General features: G+C 50.4%; 1 pseudogene; it reads left to right on the top strand.

The window, feature by feature from the left end:
- LOC125082688 (uncharacterized) overlaps positions 1–7,993 on the top strand; it is a 98,286-nt pseudogene extending 90,293 nt beyond the window's left edge.
- The last annotated feature ends 6,358 nt before the right edge of the window (positions 7,994–14,351 follow it).

Genomic DNA, 14,351 nt, shown 5'->3' with positions numbered 1-14,351 from the left:
GGAAGTCAGAACAAGAGGAGAAAATACAAATGTGGTGAGCTGGGCATGAAAAGGGGGAAGACAGCCACGTGTCCATGCTCTCCATCACTTCCCTGATGTACTTACTGTCACTTCAAGAAAAGTTTCCAAATAGTGGGGTGGCTGCTATTGTGTGTGAGCACAATGTGGAGATGGGGGTGGTCATGAGTAGACCATGGGTCAGACCCTCAGGAGCTCAATCTGGCATGTAAAGATGCTGGGGAAGAGGGATACAGATTGGCCTCCCAGTCCTTCCTTGCATTTCCTTTCAGGAAAATGTCATGGCTTTTGATTCAGGCAGGAATTGACTCATTGGGGTGGAGGCTGGTTCAGGCATGTGCTGTTATCTGGGTGAGGAATTGGGGAAAAGAGGGAGGGGAGCCCTCTATTCAGAAATCATGGATGTAATCTAAAGGACTCAGGGTTCAGGGTTCTTTGTCCTAAGAAAACCAACTACTTTCCTATCCCTGAGCTTTCCCTGTCCCCGTCATTGCACTGTGACTCTGGGCAAACCATTTAACATCTCCACATTTCAGTGCCAAGAACCCCAGAACAGGGGTCCTAACTCCTGGCCCCTGCCTCCCACAGGGAGGATGGCAGATGACAGGAGACGATGACACAACTTCTCCATGGGCAGACAAGCCTCATGTCCCTGTGAATGCTGAAAGGCCACCTTCTACCCTTCCCTGCCCTGCAGGCATCAACATTTCCTCTCTGGGGGAAGTCACCCCTTTATTTCTTGCTTATTCCTGCAGACATGCCATATTGGAACACTCACGCAGCACTTACGAGGGACCACTCATTGTCTTTGAGGGTTACCTGGATTTTTCTAGGATGCTTCATAACATAATACCAGTAAGGAGGACCTTTGGGCAGAACAGGGAGCTGGGGACAAAAAGGTCAAGTAACTTGCCCAGTTACATGTGGCTTCTAGTAAGATTTGATACCAGCCACCAACAGCAGCCTCTGTGTTCTCTGCTCACTGTGAGCACTGCATTTTGAGATCATCTCATCCAAATGCTTATGTTCCCACCCAGTCCCTGGGGTGTCAGGTACACACCACATCCAACAACCCTCTCTAGGCCCAGCTCAGACTCAGTTGGCTCCCCAGGTCCTTGTGAACAGGAATGTGTGTGTGACCAGGGAATGAATGACGAGTTCCCAGGGTCGTCTTCAGCTTCACCTCAACGGTTTTGGTTTTGGTGTATTTTCCAAGATTGTGGCTCAGGTTAGAAGAAGGAAAAATCATAAGGGGTTCAAACACTGGAGTCAGAGCATCATTGGCAGCCAAGAAATTCTCCTGGCTGTCCCCAGCCGTGGTTCACCAGCACCCACATGGGCATCTGTTGAAACAACAGGGGAGTCGCATACATTACTTCCACTGACTACAACTTTGAGGTGCTGTGGATGTAAATCAGTATTTAGATTCAAGAGAAGAAACTGCAGTTTGCACAGCAGAGTGTGGATGCTGGAAGGAAGGAAGGAGCAGGAAAGGTCACACACAGAGCAAGTGCAGCTACTTCCCGCTCTCACAAGGCCTTAGTCCCAGCTGCACAGATAGTGGTTCAGATCTTAGTCTAGGAGACACGGGCGCTGGTAGACTTCATGCATTAAGGCACTGAAGGGCCAGCCTGAGCAGCCCTTTCCTTGTTCATTAACTGTTCCACAGTGAGGTGTGGTCATTTGAGCAACTGTCATGTAGGCAGTTGGTTTGGAATGTGCTGCATTCTGAGGCAGTTGGGAGTTAAGAAGCCTACTGGTCATTCAGGGTGTTCATAAGACCTGGGACTTCTCACTGCAAGGCAGTTGATACGGTCAAATTCTGGTTGTGGAAAGGCAAGTGAGGAGGAGTTGGGGACATGTTTGGATCCCTTCAATCCATCAGCGGGTCTGCATTTGGGGGAAAGAACCAAAATGTAGACTGAAAGGTAGGGAATGAATGTAGAGCCAGAAGATGGCTCAGGATTTGAGCCATCTTCTTGGGCCAGCATACCCCTGGGGCACCAGTGACTCCTTGTACGAGTGTTGGGGAGGGAGGTGTGGACCTGGGCCTGAGGACAGTGCTTGGTTCAGTGTGCAGTGCATGATCTCGTATCCCTGGGTGACCAGGGAACCATGTGTGTCCTGTGCCCCAGAGCCAACCCTCGTCAGTGCTGCGACCCTGAGCACATCACTTAATCTCTCCCAGTTTCCATGCCCTGAACCATGAAGTCTTGCCCCCAGCCCCTCCCCTGCTCACCTCATGGTGCTGATGTGAGCAGAACCAGAACTAACAGTTTCTGCACTGTCAGAAGTCGAGTATGGAAATATCCAGTCATTACTGTTGAGGGATCTGTACCTCTCCTCAGTTCTTTTCTTCTGGGCCATGTCCTTTGGAGTCTTCTCATTAAGTATGAAATGATCATAATCATCTCTGTGAAAAGTGGCCATTTTTCTTAGTATTAATTGTCCTTGTGTAAAAAAATGTCATACTCTTTGTCTTAAGATTTACAAAGCTGGCCTAGTTTTCTTTAATATCTGCTTAATATCTGCCTATATGATTAATATCTGCCTATTTTCCCATTTTTATTATGTTAGTCATCATACAGTACATCATCAGTTTTTAAGGTAGTGTGCCATTACTCATTGTTTGTATAACACTCAGTGCTCCATGCAATCTGTGCCCTCCTTAATACCCATCATGGGGCCCCAGCGCTTAGAGGCTCCATCCATCACTGTGGCTGTGCCACCCCTCTCAAATGCAGGCAGAAGAGGAAGCACCTGGGGGAAACAAGGCAGAGTGGTGGTGGAAGGGTGGCAGAATGTGGGGTCCGTGAGCGGGTGACATGACTGACACGGGGCCTCTTGTCCCACCCACAGAGTACCAGATTGCCTACTTCCTGGCCAGCAGCCTCCCAACATTTTCATCAGGATGGAGATGGGCACCACGGTGAGGCAGTCATTGGCCACTGAGCTGGCCCCGGAGTTGACATGCACCTTCAGGCTATTGGCTAAGAGGAGACAGGGCTGGGGAGCAGCCACTGAAGACCACTGTTAACACCAGTGAGAAGAGAGGTAAGACCTGAGGCCTAAGTCCACTGTTGTGGTGCTACAGGGATGAGAGCTGGGCCCACATGGGAGCTGTGAACTTGCTGGGTCCACAGCTTGCTGGGTTCAGGCCATGCACCCTATTGTGTCTACAGAGCCCGACATTTACCAGATAAGCAGGACTGTCTTAGGTTTAAAGCTGGAGATGTGGCTCAGGTTGGGTAACTGGCCCAGAATGGCTCTGAGGCAAATGTTTGAGGGCAGCTCCTTGAAGCCAGGCACTTGGTTTCTGATGTTCAAAACCACATGCCCAGCTGAGCAGATGCTCAATAAAATATTCTACTGAGCAGTGTTAGGGAGATCTGTCTTCACAGACGCCATTTCTGTTCCAAGCACTGGTGTGGTGCTTATTGTTCATTGGTTTATTCTCACCAAATCCTGGGGGACAAAGTGCTATGAGGTCTAATTCTACAGAAGTTGTAGGGTCCAGACAGATTCAGGCATTTGCTGGCGACACAGCCTTGGGGCGCTGATATGAACACCTTCCACAGACTCCAGGGCCCCTCTTCCTACAGTGATCTGATGTGGGTTCCCATCTCAGTGACCCCTACCATGCCCTCCAGCCTCACCCGGGGATCTGTCTCAGCAGGGCCACCCTAGCTTGAGATGCAGAGGTTAGGGCCAGTCCCAGAGGTCTTGGGGAAGAGGACAACAGGAAGGCACTTGCATATACAGCTGACAGGTGTGCTTAGAGGGATGACCTGTGCTACCTCCCATCTGAGATTTCCAAACAGGCTCTGGAGCTGTGAGAACTTAGACAAGGCCCTTTCCCTCTCTCTGCCCTGACTTCCACCTGTGGCCTCTTGGGAAGCACCGGAGGGCCAGCACGGTCTGCAGAACTCCAGCAGCTGACCTGGCGCTATGCCCATGCTCAGAGTATGGGCAAGTGTCCATGTGGGCTGTGTGTTCACTCTGACGAGATCTAGAGCAGTCTGAGGGAGGCATGGGTTGAAACCAGAGTGCTTGAAAATAATCCGAAGGGCCAATCAGAAAACCTACAAAAGGTAGAAGGCAAAGGAGGATGGCATGCCCTGAGACCTTGCCATGGTCTGGCCATGTTCCAGGCATTGCAGCCCAATGCTGTCTCTACTTCCCACACAAGCAGGCCATACCCCACCTGCTAGAGTTTTTGTGGAGACTTCATTCCACAGGCTAGACTGATGAAAGCATTTGCCATTGGCCTTTGATTGAACCTGCAGGCTCTTTACTCTTCCCAGAAGTCAGGGTTGGGACAGAATGTTCCAATCCTCTGATCAGAAGGTTGATTCTCCTGGTGAGCTGCCCACCTCTGCATTAACACGACAAGAGACACTCTGGCACTCTGCACAAATACAAACATGTATATGAGGGAAACATTTTCTCATCGGAATGACTCAATAGATTTTCTTCTTATAAGTCACAACATTGTAAGGCATCACTCCATTCTCTGCTTCCATGCTCACATGAAGATCTCCCAGGAGTGTGTCCAAATTTCTCTTCTCTTCTAAGGACCTTTGGAACTTCTAATTGCCTCAGTATTTGTCAAATGATGGTTGGATCCTAAATTGCTTCTCCATATATGCTTTGTCTTCATCTTCAGCAACTGATAACTCCCCATGTGAATTTTCTATTATCTATTATAATACCTTGCTCATGGTCGTCTGTCCAATGCTTGTCATTACATCTGGATACAGCTTTGCTGTTAATGACCTTCAAACTTGAAGGTAGTCTGCTTGTCTTTGGGTGCATTAAAAAGGCCTGTGGATACTTTGTTTTGGGGTGTTGCAGGGTTTGGTAGCGTGAGCTTATATTTTCAGAACTCAGAACTCTACATGTGCAATTATGTGTAATTGCTGCATTAAATGGCAAGTGAACTGAAAACCTTGATAAATAGAACTGAAAACCTTGATAAATAAAACCAAATTGTCCTCCAAAAAAGAAATCAGTCATTGGATTAGGGCCCTCCCTACCCAGTGTGATCTCCTCCTAACTGCAAGTTCTACAAAATCCTATGTCCATGTAAGGTAGCATCTACAGAAATGTGGGTTAGGACACCAAGGTATCTTTATGGAAGATACAGTTCAAACCACAAGAAAGGAGTTTTCCTACAACAAAGCTGTGGCCTCTACTGTGGGACCAGGACAGTGTTTATTAAGGTGCTGGTGGCACTCTATGGGCTGCAGCTGTGTTGGTGTTGTGGAGAATTGCGCATGTATCCCTGTCCCTGGAGAAGCTTCACAACACTGCTGTAGCCAGTGGTCCTGCGCACGCCGTTTGTCCATCTGGTCACAGCTTGTGCAGTTTTTGTCCTTATTTTCTGAGTGTTCCAGAGGAGACATGAGACCCAGAGCCCCTGGGCCCCTGGTCAGCACTCTGGCTGCTGCAGCCCTCCCCAGACTCATTGACCAACAGACATTGATGGGAGGGAGAGGGAGGGCTGGGCATCCCAGGGTGATCCAGGGTGGGTTAGTTTCAGAGCTTCAGGGCCTGTCTACTACCATTCATGTTCCACAGAGTCTCTAAACATTGAAAGAGCACCTACGCTACACTGGGCCCTTTGTATGCCACCTGACCTTGGAGGGACCACGGAGGTCCAGCTTAGGTCTGAGTCAGAGTAGAGTAGGGGTGATAGGGAATGTAGAACAGTCACTGGGAGCCCCCTATGAGGCTGCTACGAGCCTGGGTGGCTGTCAAAGATGGCATGGGGCCTGCCAGTGTCTGATGCACAACCAGCCCACATGTATAGTTCCCTTCAGTTCTGGCTTCAGAATGTGTGGCTCAGGGGCTATGTCCCTGCGCTCTCCACCTCTAGGGAGCAAGCTGTGCCTTGGCCCTGCTGAGGTCACAGGGTAGCAGACGGGCAGTAGCTTGACCCGGCCTATCCCAGGAGTGGTGCTGAGCAGAACATGTGGCTCATTTCCCTCTGTGTTTTTGAACACGCACTCCCATCCATGCCCCAGAGCCATCTCCCTTGGCTTTGGAACAAAATCAAAACAACAAAATGAAAGGATCCAGAATGCATTTGGGCCCTTTTACCTGCACAGGTGCTCTTGGTCTGTGGCTTGCTTGTCCCCGTCAGAGTAGGGCTCCCACTTGAGCACAGGTAGGCCGATAGCCGTGCCTGCTGCAAGGTATCTGGAAAAGTTGCCGCCCTAGGGAGAATCCCATTTCCTGTCTTCCTGATTGTTATTTGTGCTATTTCCTGGTTACTCTTCTGACCCACTAATTAGAGGGTAAGCACAGACCCCAAATATTGTGGGCTGGGGTGCCTGGCTGTCTCAGAAAGCAGTGCAGGAACCCCCAGGGAGCTAACTGTAAGTGTGGGGACAGTAGTGTGCATGGGCTGCGGCTTCCTAGTGAGGCACCAGCCCGCCATGTAGGTAGACCTCATTTGCAGTAACTGTTCCATGCCTGCTAACTGCCTTTTCTGCTTTTCTTTCCCCTAATATCCCAGAGCAGCTTTAAGATCAGAAAAACAGTTTCAAGACCACGAATAGTGGCTCCACGTTAACATAAATTAACATGTAAGTGCGCACTGCCTTCCGCAGGAGCAGCCATGACCCTGGGGCAGGCCTGGGCCAACAGCCATCACTGCCCCCCTCTAGGGCCCCATTCCTTTTCCCTGGCTGAGCCTCCATCCCCATGAAACACTCACCCCTTCCCCTCCCGGGCCCAGGTCCCCACCCTCTACTTTCTCTGCCTTTGAGTCCACCAGGGACCATCCACTACTGTTATGGGTTCGTCCCCTTTGAGGAGGGGAAGTCTGGCTTTTTCTCTATCCAGCTTCATCCCTGCTGGGGCACATTTGGTATGCCCTTACTGTTCAGAGCTGAGTAGCACCCCACTGCATGCACTCACCCCATTTTGGCTGCCAATTTATTGCCCCTTGCCTTTGGTGCACTATGTTGCTTGACCTCGTGCTCCTGGTCCTCCTATGGTTTCAAGGTCCAAATATAGGGCAAAGGGGGCCCTATATTGTGACTCTCCTCTGTGTGGGAAACTAACCATGATTGTGTTCATGTACCTCCCTGGCTTGTCCCGGTTGACTACAAGGAGCCAGAAGGTCCCTGGAGGTCAGGGTGGGGACTAACAGGCCAGGCAGGTATACCTGCCCCATAAGGAAGCACAGCTTTGGCAAGACTGACAGAAGGAAAGGGTGGGTCCCTGTGTGTGCTTGAGGCCAGCATGGGCAGGAACATTGTGTTCTGATTCTGAACCTCTGCAGGCCAGCGCTTCCCGAGAAGGTGAGATCTGAACCCTGGCATGCATCTCCATTCACTCAGGGGTCAGACCTGCACATAGGTCTCAGGAAAGCCCAGTGATGATGAAGCAATATTAACTCATGAGAGAACCTTCCAGAATATACTGGTAAACAGGTCAGCTCTTTTCAACCTGTCACTCAGGCTCTGCCTGTATAACCATAAGTATGTGGCTTCATGTGCCCTTGTCTTGCAATGATATGGTTGTTAAAAACTCAGACAACTTTGCATTGCCAGTATATTTCTTCCTTAAACAGTGGGGTCTTTCCTCACCAGTTTATGGAGAGATTTGGGACCAAAGGCAAGGCCACATCAATTTCTGCCACCTCCACTCTTCCCTCTGGAAGAGGGCCTTCTGCTGCCTTGACCCTGAGCACAGAGTGGATGGGTCTGCTGAAGCGCTTGGTGATTGTTAGTCTGGCACCAGTGAAGGAGGAGGAGTCCACTCCACAGACCCTCTGGGGACACACATGGACTGACCCGTGGGCCCTTGGTGTGATCCCAAGGCAGGGAGGTGGTCACGGGTCAGCTGACTCCTGTCCCCATCCATCTATAGGTCTGAAGAAACACCGGTGCTATGCAGTCATCCTGCCGGCCTAAAACATAATCTGCAAGATCCTTGCTGGCTTGCCCATGGAGGTGTTTGTCAGCGGATCGGTAAGCTCCGGGTGCCCCTGCCCTCTGAGAGGCCTGGCCTGCTGCTCTCAGGGGTCTAGCAGCATGCCCGTGTTGAAGAACATGTTTCCAGGGCCCCACGGTGTGGGGGACAGCGGGTTCAAGGTCACTGCTGGGAAAGATCTGCGGAGGGCTGGGCAAACCCAATGGACAGAGAGATGCTTCCAGTCTTGTAGTCAGACCTGAGGGATGATTTTCAGAGAGAGGCTGCTTCCTCCTCGGGAAGCCAGGCATGTGTGGACCTCAGCCTCTGCCGAGAAGTTTGTGCTTGGTCACCCCGGGTCCCAAGTGGGACGCATAGCAGCCCAGCACCCACATCAGCCTGACCTCCTGGTCAGAGCCCCTTCTCAGGTCTCAGAAACCCATGTGGCTCATTGATTGTACCCCTTTTAGATATGATGAAGCCCCTGAGTTTGTTTTCAGAGCTGCCCCTTCTTTGGAGTCTCCCAGAGGGTTGTCATGTCTCGTTGAGAGCCAGTTGGGCTTGTCTCTGACCCGAGGTTCCTGCCCCTTCCCCCCTCTTCTGCTGGAGCTCCTGCTCAGGTCAGCTGAAGCAGTAAGAGGGCCATGCCTCTGGCCAGCAATGATGGCAGTTCCCTGTGAGGACTGAGCCCCAGGCTGGCAGGAGAAGTCAGCTCGGCTGCTGGGCCAGCCCTCAGAAATGGGTCACGTGACCTTTCAAAATCTGGTGAGATTACTGTTCTAACAGCAGCACTGAGGCCATAACTTAGCAGGATTTTTCTTGACGCATCAGTCAACTGTGCAGCATGTGAGGATGACTGAAATGCGTTGCCTGGAGTGTAGGTTGTGTTGGCGTCTTGGTATTTCTGTCTCCAGGGGTTATTCGGGTTGGTGGGGTGGGGGGTGGGAGGCCAGTATTTGGGACATATGTGCCTTGCTTCAGAGGTGCCCCTGAGGCTGAGCAGGAAGGCAGGGGCTTCAGTCCTATCTGGCACCGGGGCCCACCTTGGTCACCATGGTGGTTGGGTTGAGGGGAGCACAGGGCTGGCCAGCTAGAGTCTGTGGCACCTGAACTGCTTGTTGGCAGCCTGCACCCAGGGCCCAGGACCTGGAGGCAGGGCCTGAGTCACAGGGCCCAGAGCAGATGCTCATAGGAAGGGACTGGAGCCAAGGAGGCAGGCAGGCCCAGGCAGCTTATTTAGCCAGCCGGGTCGTGGGGGCCTGAAGCCCAGCTCCATGCTCTGTGCCCCACTGGAGGGTTGGCATGTCTCAGAGCAAAATGCATCCAGCATGAAGTCTGCCATCCCCACCACCCTGAGGCTGAAGGTGTGGCATGGAGCCCACTCACGTTGTGGGGCAGCTGTTACCCATATGTGGGCAGAGCCCTCTGTCCCAGAAAGAAGCCACCTGCCATCCAGCTGTCCCTCCCTCCCCTGCCCCACTTCCCCTGCCCAATGGCCTGGAGGTCAACTGTTGGTCTCTCACAGTATCTGTGTTCTCCAGCTGGCTTCTTTCTCTGCACATGTTTTGAATGTTCATAGCATTAGTAAGCACCTTGTTCCCTATCACAGCTGGGGAATATTCTGCTATGTGAACACAAACATTTATTTTCTCCCCATCTATTGATGGACCCTTGGCTTAGCCCTACCACTCAGGTTCTGTGAGGAGAGATGCTGTGAACAGTGATGCATTGGTATTTTCCAGCGGTGTTGAGCTAATGCTGCTCCTGAGTGGCAGGGGAAGCCACAGGGGCTACAGTGGGGGACCAGGCCCTGAGGGAGGGTGTGAGCTCTTCCTCCACCCTGGGCCCCTCATCTCCCTCCACTCTCTGGCAGGGGTCCTGCTCTGACCCATCTCCTCCACCTACCTACTCCCCATGCTATCTTCGCAAAACTTGGGTGTCAGCCCCCTGGACCCCTTGACCTCCCAGAAGGGAAAGGGGAGCCCTACCCATCAAGCCTAGTCTCCAGGGCCATCTGAAACACCACACATACTCTGAGGAGCCAGCGGTTTTGCTGAGGGCACTGGCATGGGATGCTAGGAAGGGCTTTTAAACTGTCCCGAGAGGTTCTGTACTCAAAGCGTGTGGAGCACTGCCCAGCCTCTTAGCTCTGATCTCTCCCCCTCATGCCCAGGACCCACCTCTGGGGGCCTCCTCTCCAGAAAGTTGTCTCTGGCCCCTTCCCAGGTACAGGTCAAGCTTTCTCCCTCTGTGCCCAGATCCACAGGCACTGTGTGGACACCTCTGCCTTTGTTATCAGATGAGACTGTTCTTTCTTCCTCCACATGGGTCCACGACCACTCATCTCAAAATGTGCCTCATCCTGAGCTTAGAACCAAAGGGGACCTGAGTGCCTTTGCTGTCCTGTAAATAAAGGTCCCCAAACTCCCATGAGCATGAGGTAGAACAGCTCTGGGAATCCTGAGCACTGGGAAATGCTAGGTAGGGTGAGAGGATGTGGGTGGACTTCCATTTCTCAGAGCAGGTGGGAATAAGTGGGGGGACAGGGCTAATCAGAGATGCTGCATACTGAAGCAAGGTGACATGTGGCAGTGGCATCTGCCTTGTGACTGCTGTGACCCTAGTACTCTTACTGCCACAGGCACACACATGCAGTTCACATGTTTCTCCATCAAGTCTTCTTTTCAACACCTCCTACAGCACCTGGGCAGGGGAAGGGAAGGCAGCTAGCCAGGGTGCATTACTGTGCTCTGAGGAGGCAGGCAGCCAGGATGCTGACCTTTGGGTGGGGTGGCCTGGCAGTAAGGCAGGAACCAGAGAAGGCTGCTAAGTGCTAAGGGCCAGGCTCTATGCAAGGGGATTCATGGAAGTACCACACAGAAAGAACCCCATGTGTGTGTCCCTGCAGCTCTGCTCCCTCTGCACAAATCTCAGATGGGTGCAGGGAGCAAGATAGGGAAGTGAGTTTATGTTGCTCTTTCCACCATAATTTGGGTTACAGCCTTCCAAAGGAACTAGTCAAGAACAAGGAACATGGAGGCAGAGTGGCCTGGCAGATACCAGGAGAGGGTGTGCTGTGCACCCATGGGAGAAAGGGCTAGACCTGTCTGCCCTAGTGGGATGTACTGTCAAGCAGATGAACTGTTGCCCCAGGGAAAGGAAGGACTAGACTGGTTCTCCCTCCAAAAGAGGGAGTCGGAATTTCTCCTACACCTGGGGGGAAGCACCCATGGGAGGTCAGGTCAGCAGCCTGACCTTTGTTCTTTGACACAATAACTGTTGCTGAAAAGGAAAAATGGACAGTCATGAACTGTTGTCATCAGTTGCTTCAGGGGCCATGTCAGTGACGGGCCTGAGTGTTGCTTCAGGAGACCACAAAGCATCTTGGAATGATTTTTTGGCTCTTTTTGTAAAGAATGAGAAACTTACTGAAATCTGTGACTCTTCCTTTCTTGTAAGTGGGCAATTTTTTTAATTGTGGCTATTCTGAAGGAGAGAGAATTGGCAGTGCTTCTCACTGTTTTAGCTCCCCTTAGGGACACATAGAGATGAGCTCCAGCCTCAGAGGACAAGAGAAGGCTTTGGAGCTCTGCTGGTCTGAGTCTGATGTGTGGGCAGGCATCCAGGGCACTTGGCCCATGGCCTTTCCCCAGCATCATGCACCACAGTCTCTAGGTAATTACCAAAGTATACAGGTCGTAACAGAATGAAAGCCAGGGGCAACTTCTGTGGCAGGTCCGGTCTGTCTTTCGGTGGGCCTTGCTGTGTGTAGGTGGAGAAGTGGGTTTAGAGGCAGATGAACACCAATGGTGGAGTTGGTGTCTGCTGGGATGTGATAGCCTGCTGTGGGCCAGATGTGATTGCTCTATCTGACTCTCAGAGGCCATCACCCAGGCTCGAGGTGGTCAGGGGCTCCTGGGGCTCTTTCTCAAATTGGGCCATTCACTAGGCCCACCCTAAGGGAGAGGGGGATGCATCAAGTAAAACTATGAAAATGTGGTTTATAAAATACATTTGCCCTCCAGAGCCTCTTCCCTCCCTCAGGACACCCACTGTAATACCCCACGTGAATTCCTGTAGGGTGGCATTTTCCTAGGACAAAGATCGTGACCTCAGACCAGAGCTAACACAAATATTGGTGCAGAAGTGGGGGTTCTGAGGTTTGCTCTGCCCATGACACCCACCCATGAGGAGCCCTGTGTGACATGTGACCCATCGCCAACTGGCCATATGAGGGTCAGCAGAGACTGGCGATGAGCCTCAACTGCCTTGTCTTCTGTCCACCATGTCCATAGTCTGTCCATCCCCAAAGGCCTTGGCAGGAGACCCTTCAATGGGACCAGAGCTCCCGCCATGGAAACTCTATTCAGTATGTCCCCTGCTCTCTGTTCTTTCCAAAGAGGCCACAAACCCTGCAGGTTAGCAGTAACCTGAAGCTGTGAGACTCATAAAGTTGGGGAAGGTCACTGAGGTTCAGTATTGTACTCGGTCTTCTTGGCTTTGCTGTCAAAGGGCCACAGGAATATCGAGGAAGAAATAAACATGCCCCCAGGACAATTGTTGGCTTTGAGAATTTATGGAGAGGATGTAAGAACCCAGTTTCTATGCCATGCAGTAGTCCAGGTCCAACTGTTCTCATGAGAGGTCACCCCTACACAGAAGACAGTGTCAACAGTGCCCATGGAGTTCAACATCAGAACAGCCCTAAAATGTGATCTGTTGCAACATGGACTGGACTGGAAGAGATTATGCTGAGTGAAATAAGTCAAGCAGAGAGAATCAATTATCATATGGTTTCACTTATTTGTGGAGCATAACAAATAGCATGGAGCACATGGGGAGTTAGGAGAAGGGAGTTGGGGGAAATTGGAAGGGGAGGTGAACAATGAGAGACTATGGACTCTGAAAAACAATCTGAAGGGTTTTTTTTTTTTTTAATTTATTTTCAGCATAACAGTATTCATTGTTTTTGTGCCGCACCCAGTGCACCATGCAATCCGTGCCCTCTCTAATACCCACCACCTGGTTCCCCCAACCTCCCACCCCCTACCTCTTCAAACCCTTCAGATTGTTTTTCAGAGTCCATAGTCTCTCATGGTTCACCTCCCCTTCCAATTTCCCCCAACTGCCTTCTCCTAACTCCTCATGTCCTCCATGCTATTTGTTATGCTCCACAAATAAGTGAAACCATATGATAATTGACTCTCTCTGCTTGACTTATTTCACTCAGCATAATCTCTTCCAGTCCCGTCCATGTTGCTACAGAAGTTGGGTATTCATCCTTTCTGATGGAGGCATAATACTCCATAGTGTATATGGACCACATCTTCCTTATCCATTCGTCCGTTGAAGGGCATCTTGGTTCTTTCCACAGTTTGGCAACCGTGGCCATTTCTGCTATAGACATTGGGGTACAGATGGCCCTTCTTTTCACTACATCTGTATCTTTGGGGTAAATACCCAGTAGTGCAATTGCAGGGTCATAGGGAAGTTCTATTTTTAATTTCTTGAGGAATCTCCACACTATTCTCCAAAGAGGCTGCACCAACTAGCATTCCCACCAACAGTGTAGGAGGGTTCCCATTTCTCCACATCCTCTCCAACACATGTTGTTTCCTGTCTTGCTAATTTTGGCCATTCTAACTGGTGTAAGGTGATATCTCAATGTGGTTTTAATTTGAATTTCCCTGATGGCTAGTGATGATGAGCATTTTTTCATGTGTCTGATAGCCATTTGTATGTCTTCATGGGAGAAGTGTCTGTTCATATCTTCTGGCCATTTTTTGATATGATTATCTGTTTTGTGTGTGTTGACTTTGAGGAGTTCTTTATAGATCCTGGATATCAATCTTTTGTCTGTACTGTCATTTGCAAATATCTTCTCCCATTCTGTGGGTTGCCTCTTTGTTTTCTTGACTGTTTCCTTTGCTGTGCAGAAGCTTTTGATTTTGATGAAGTCCCAAAAGTTTATTTTGGCTTTCGTTTCCTTTGCCTTTGGAGACATATCTTGAAAGAAGTTGCTGTGGCTGATATCGAAGAGATTACTGCCTATGTTCTCCTCTAGGATTCTGATGGATTCCTGTCTCACATTGAGGTCTTTTATCCATTTTGAGTTTATCTTTGTGTATGGTGGAAGAGAATGGTCGAGTTTCATTCTTCTACATATAGCTGCCCAGTTTTCCCAGCACCATTTATTGAAGAGACTGTCTTTTTTCCTCTGTATATTTTTTCTGGTTTTGTCGAAGATTAACTGACCATAGAGTTGAGGATCCATATCTGGGCTCTCTACTCTGTTCCACTGGTCTATGTGTCTGTTTTTATGCCAGTACCATGCTGTCTTGGTGATCACAGCTTTGTAGTAAAGCTTGAAATCCGGTAACGCGATGCCCCCAGTTTTATTTTTGTTTTTC

This window comes from Lutra lutra, chromosome 12 (assembly GCF_902655055.1).
Source record: "Lutra lutra chromosome 12, mLutLut1.2, whole genome shotgun sequence".
Taxonomy (NCBI): domain Eukaryota; kingdom Metazoa; phylum Chordata; class Mammalia; order Carnivora; family Mustelidae; genus Lutra; species Lutra lutra.
The sequence above is the reverse complement of the archived record's forward strand: the minus strand, read 5'-3'. Positions and strand labels throughout refer to the sequence as shown.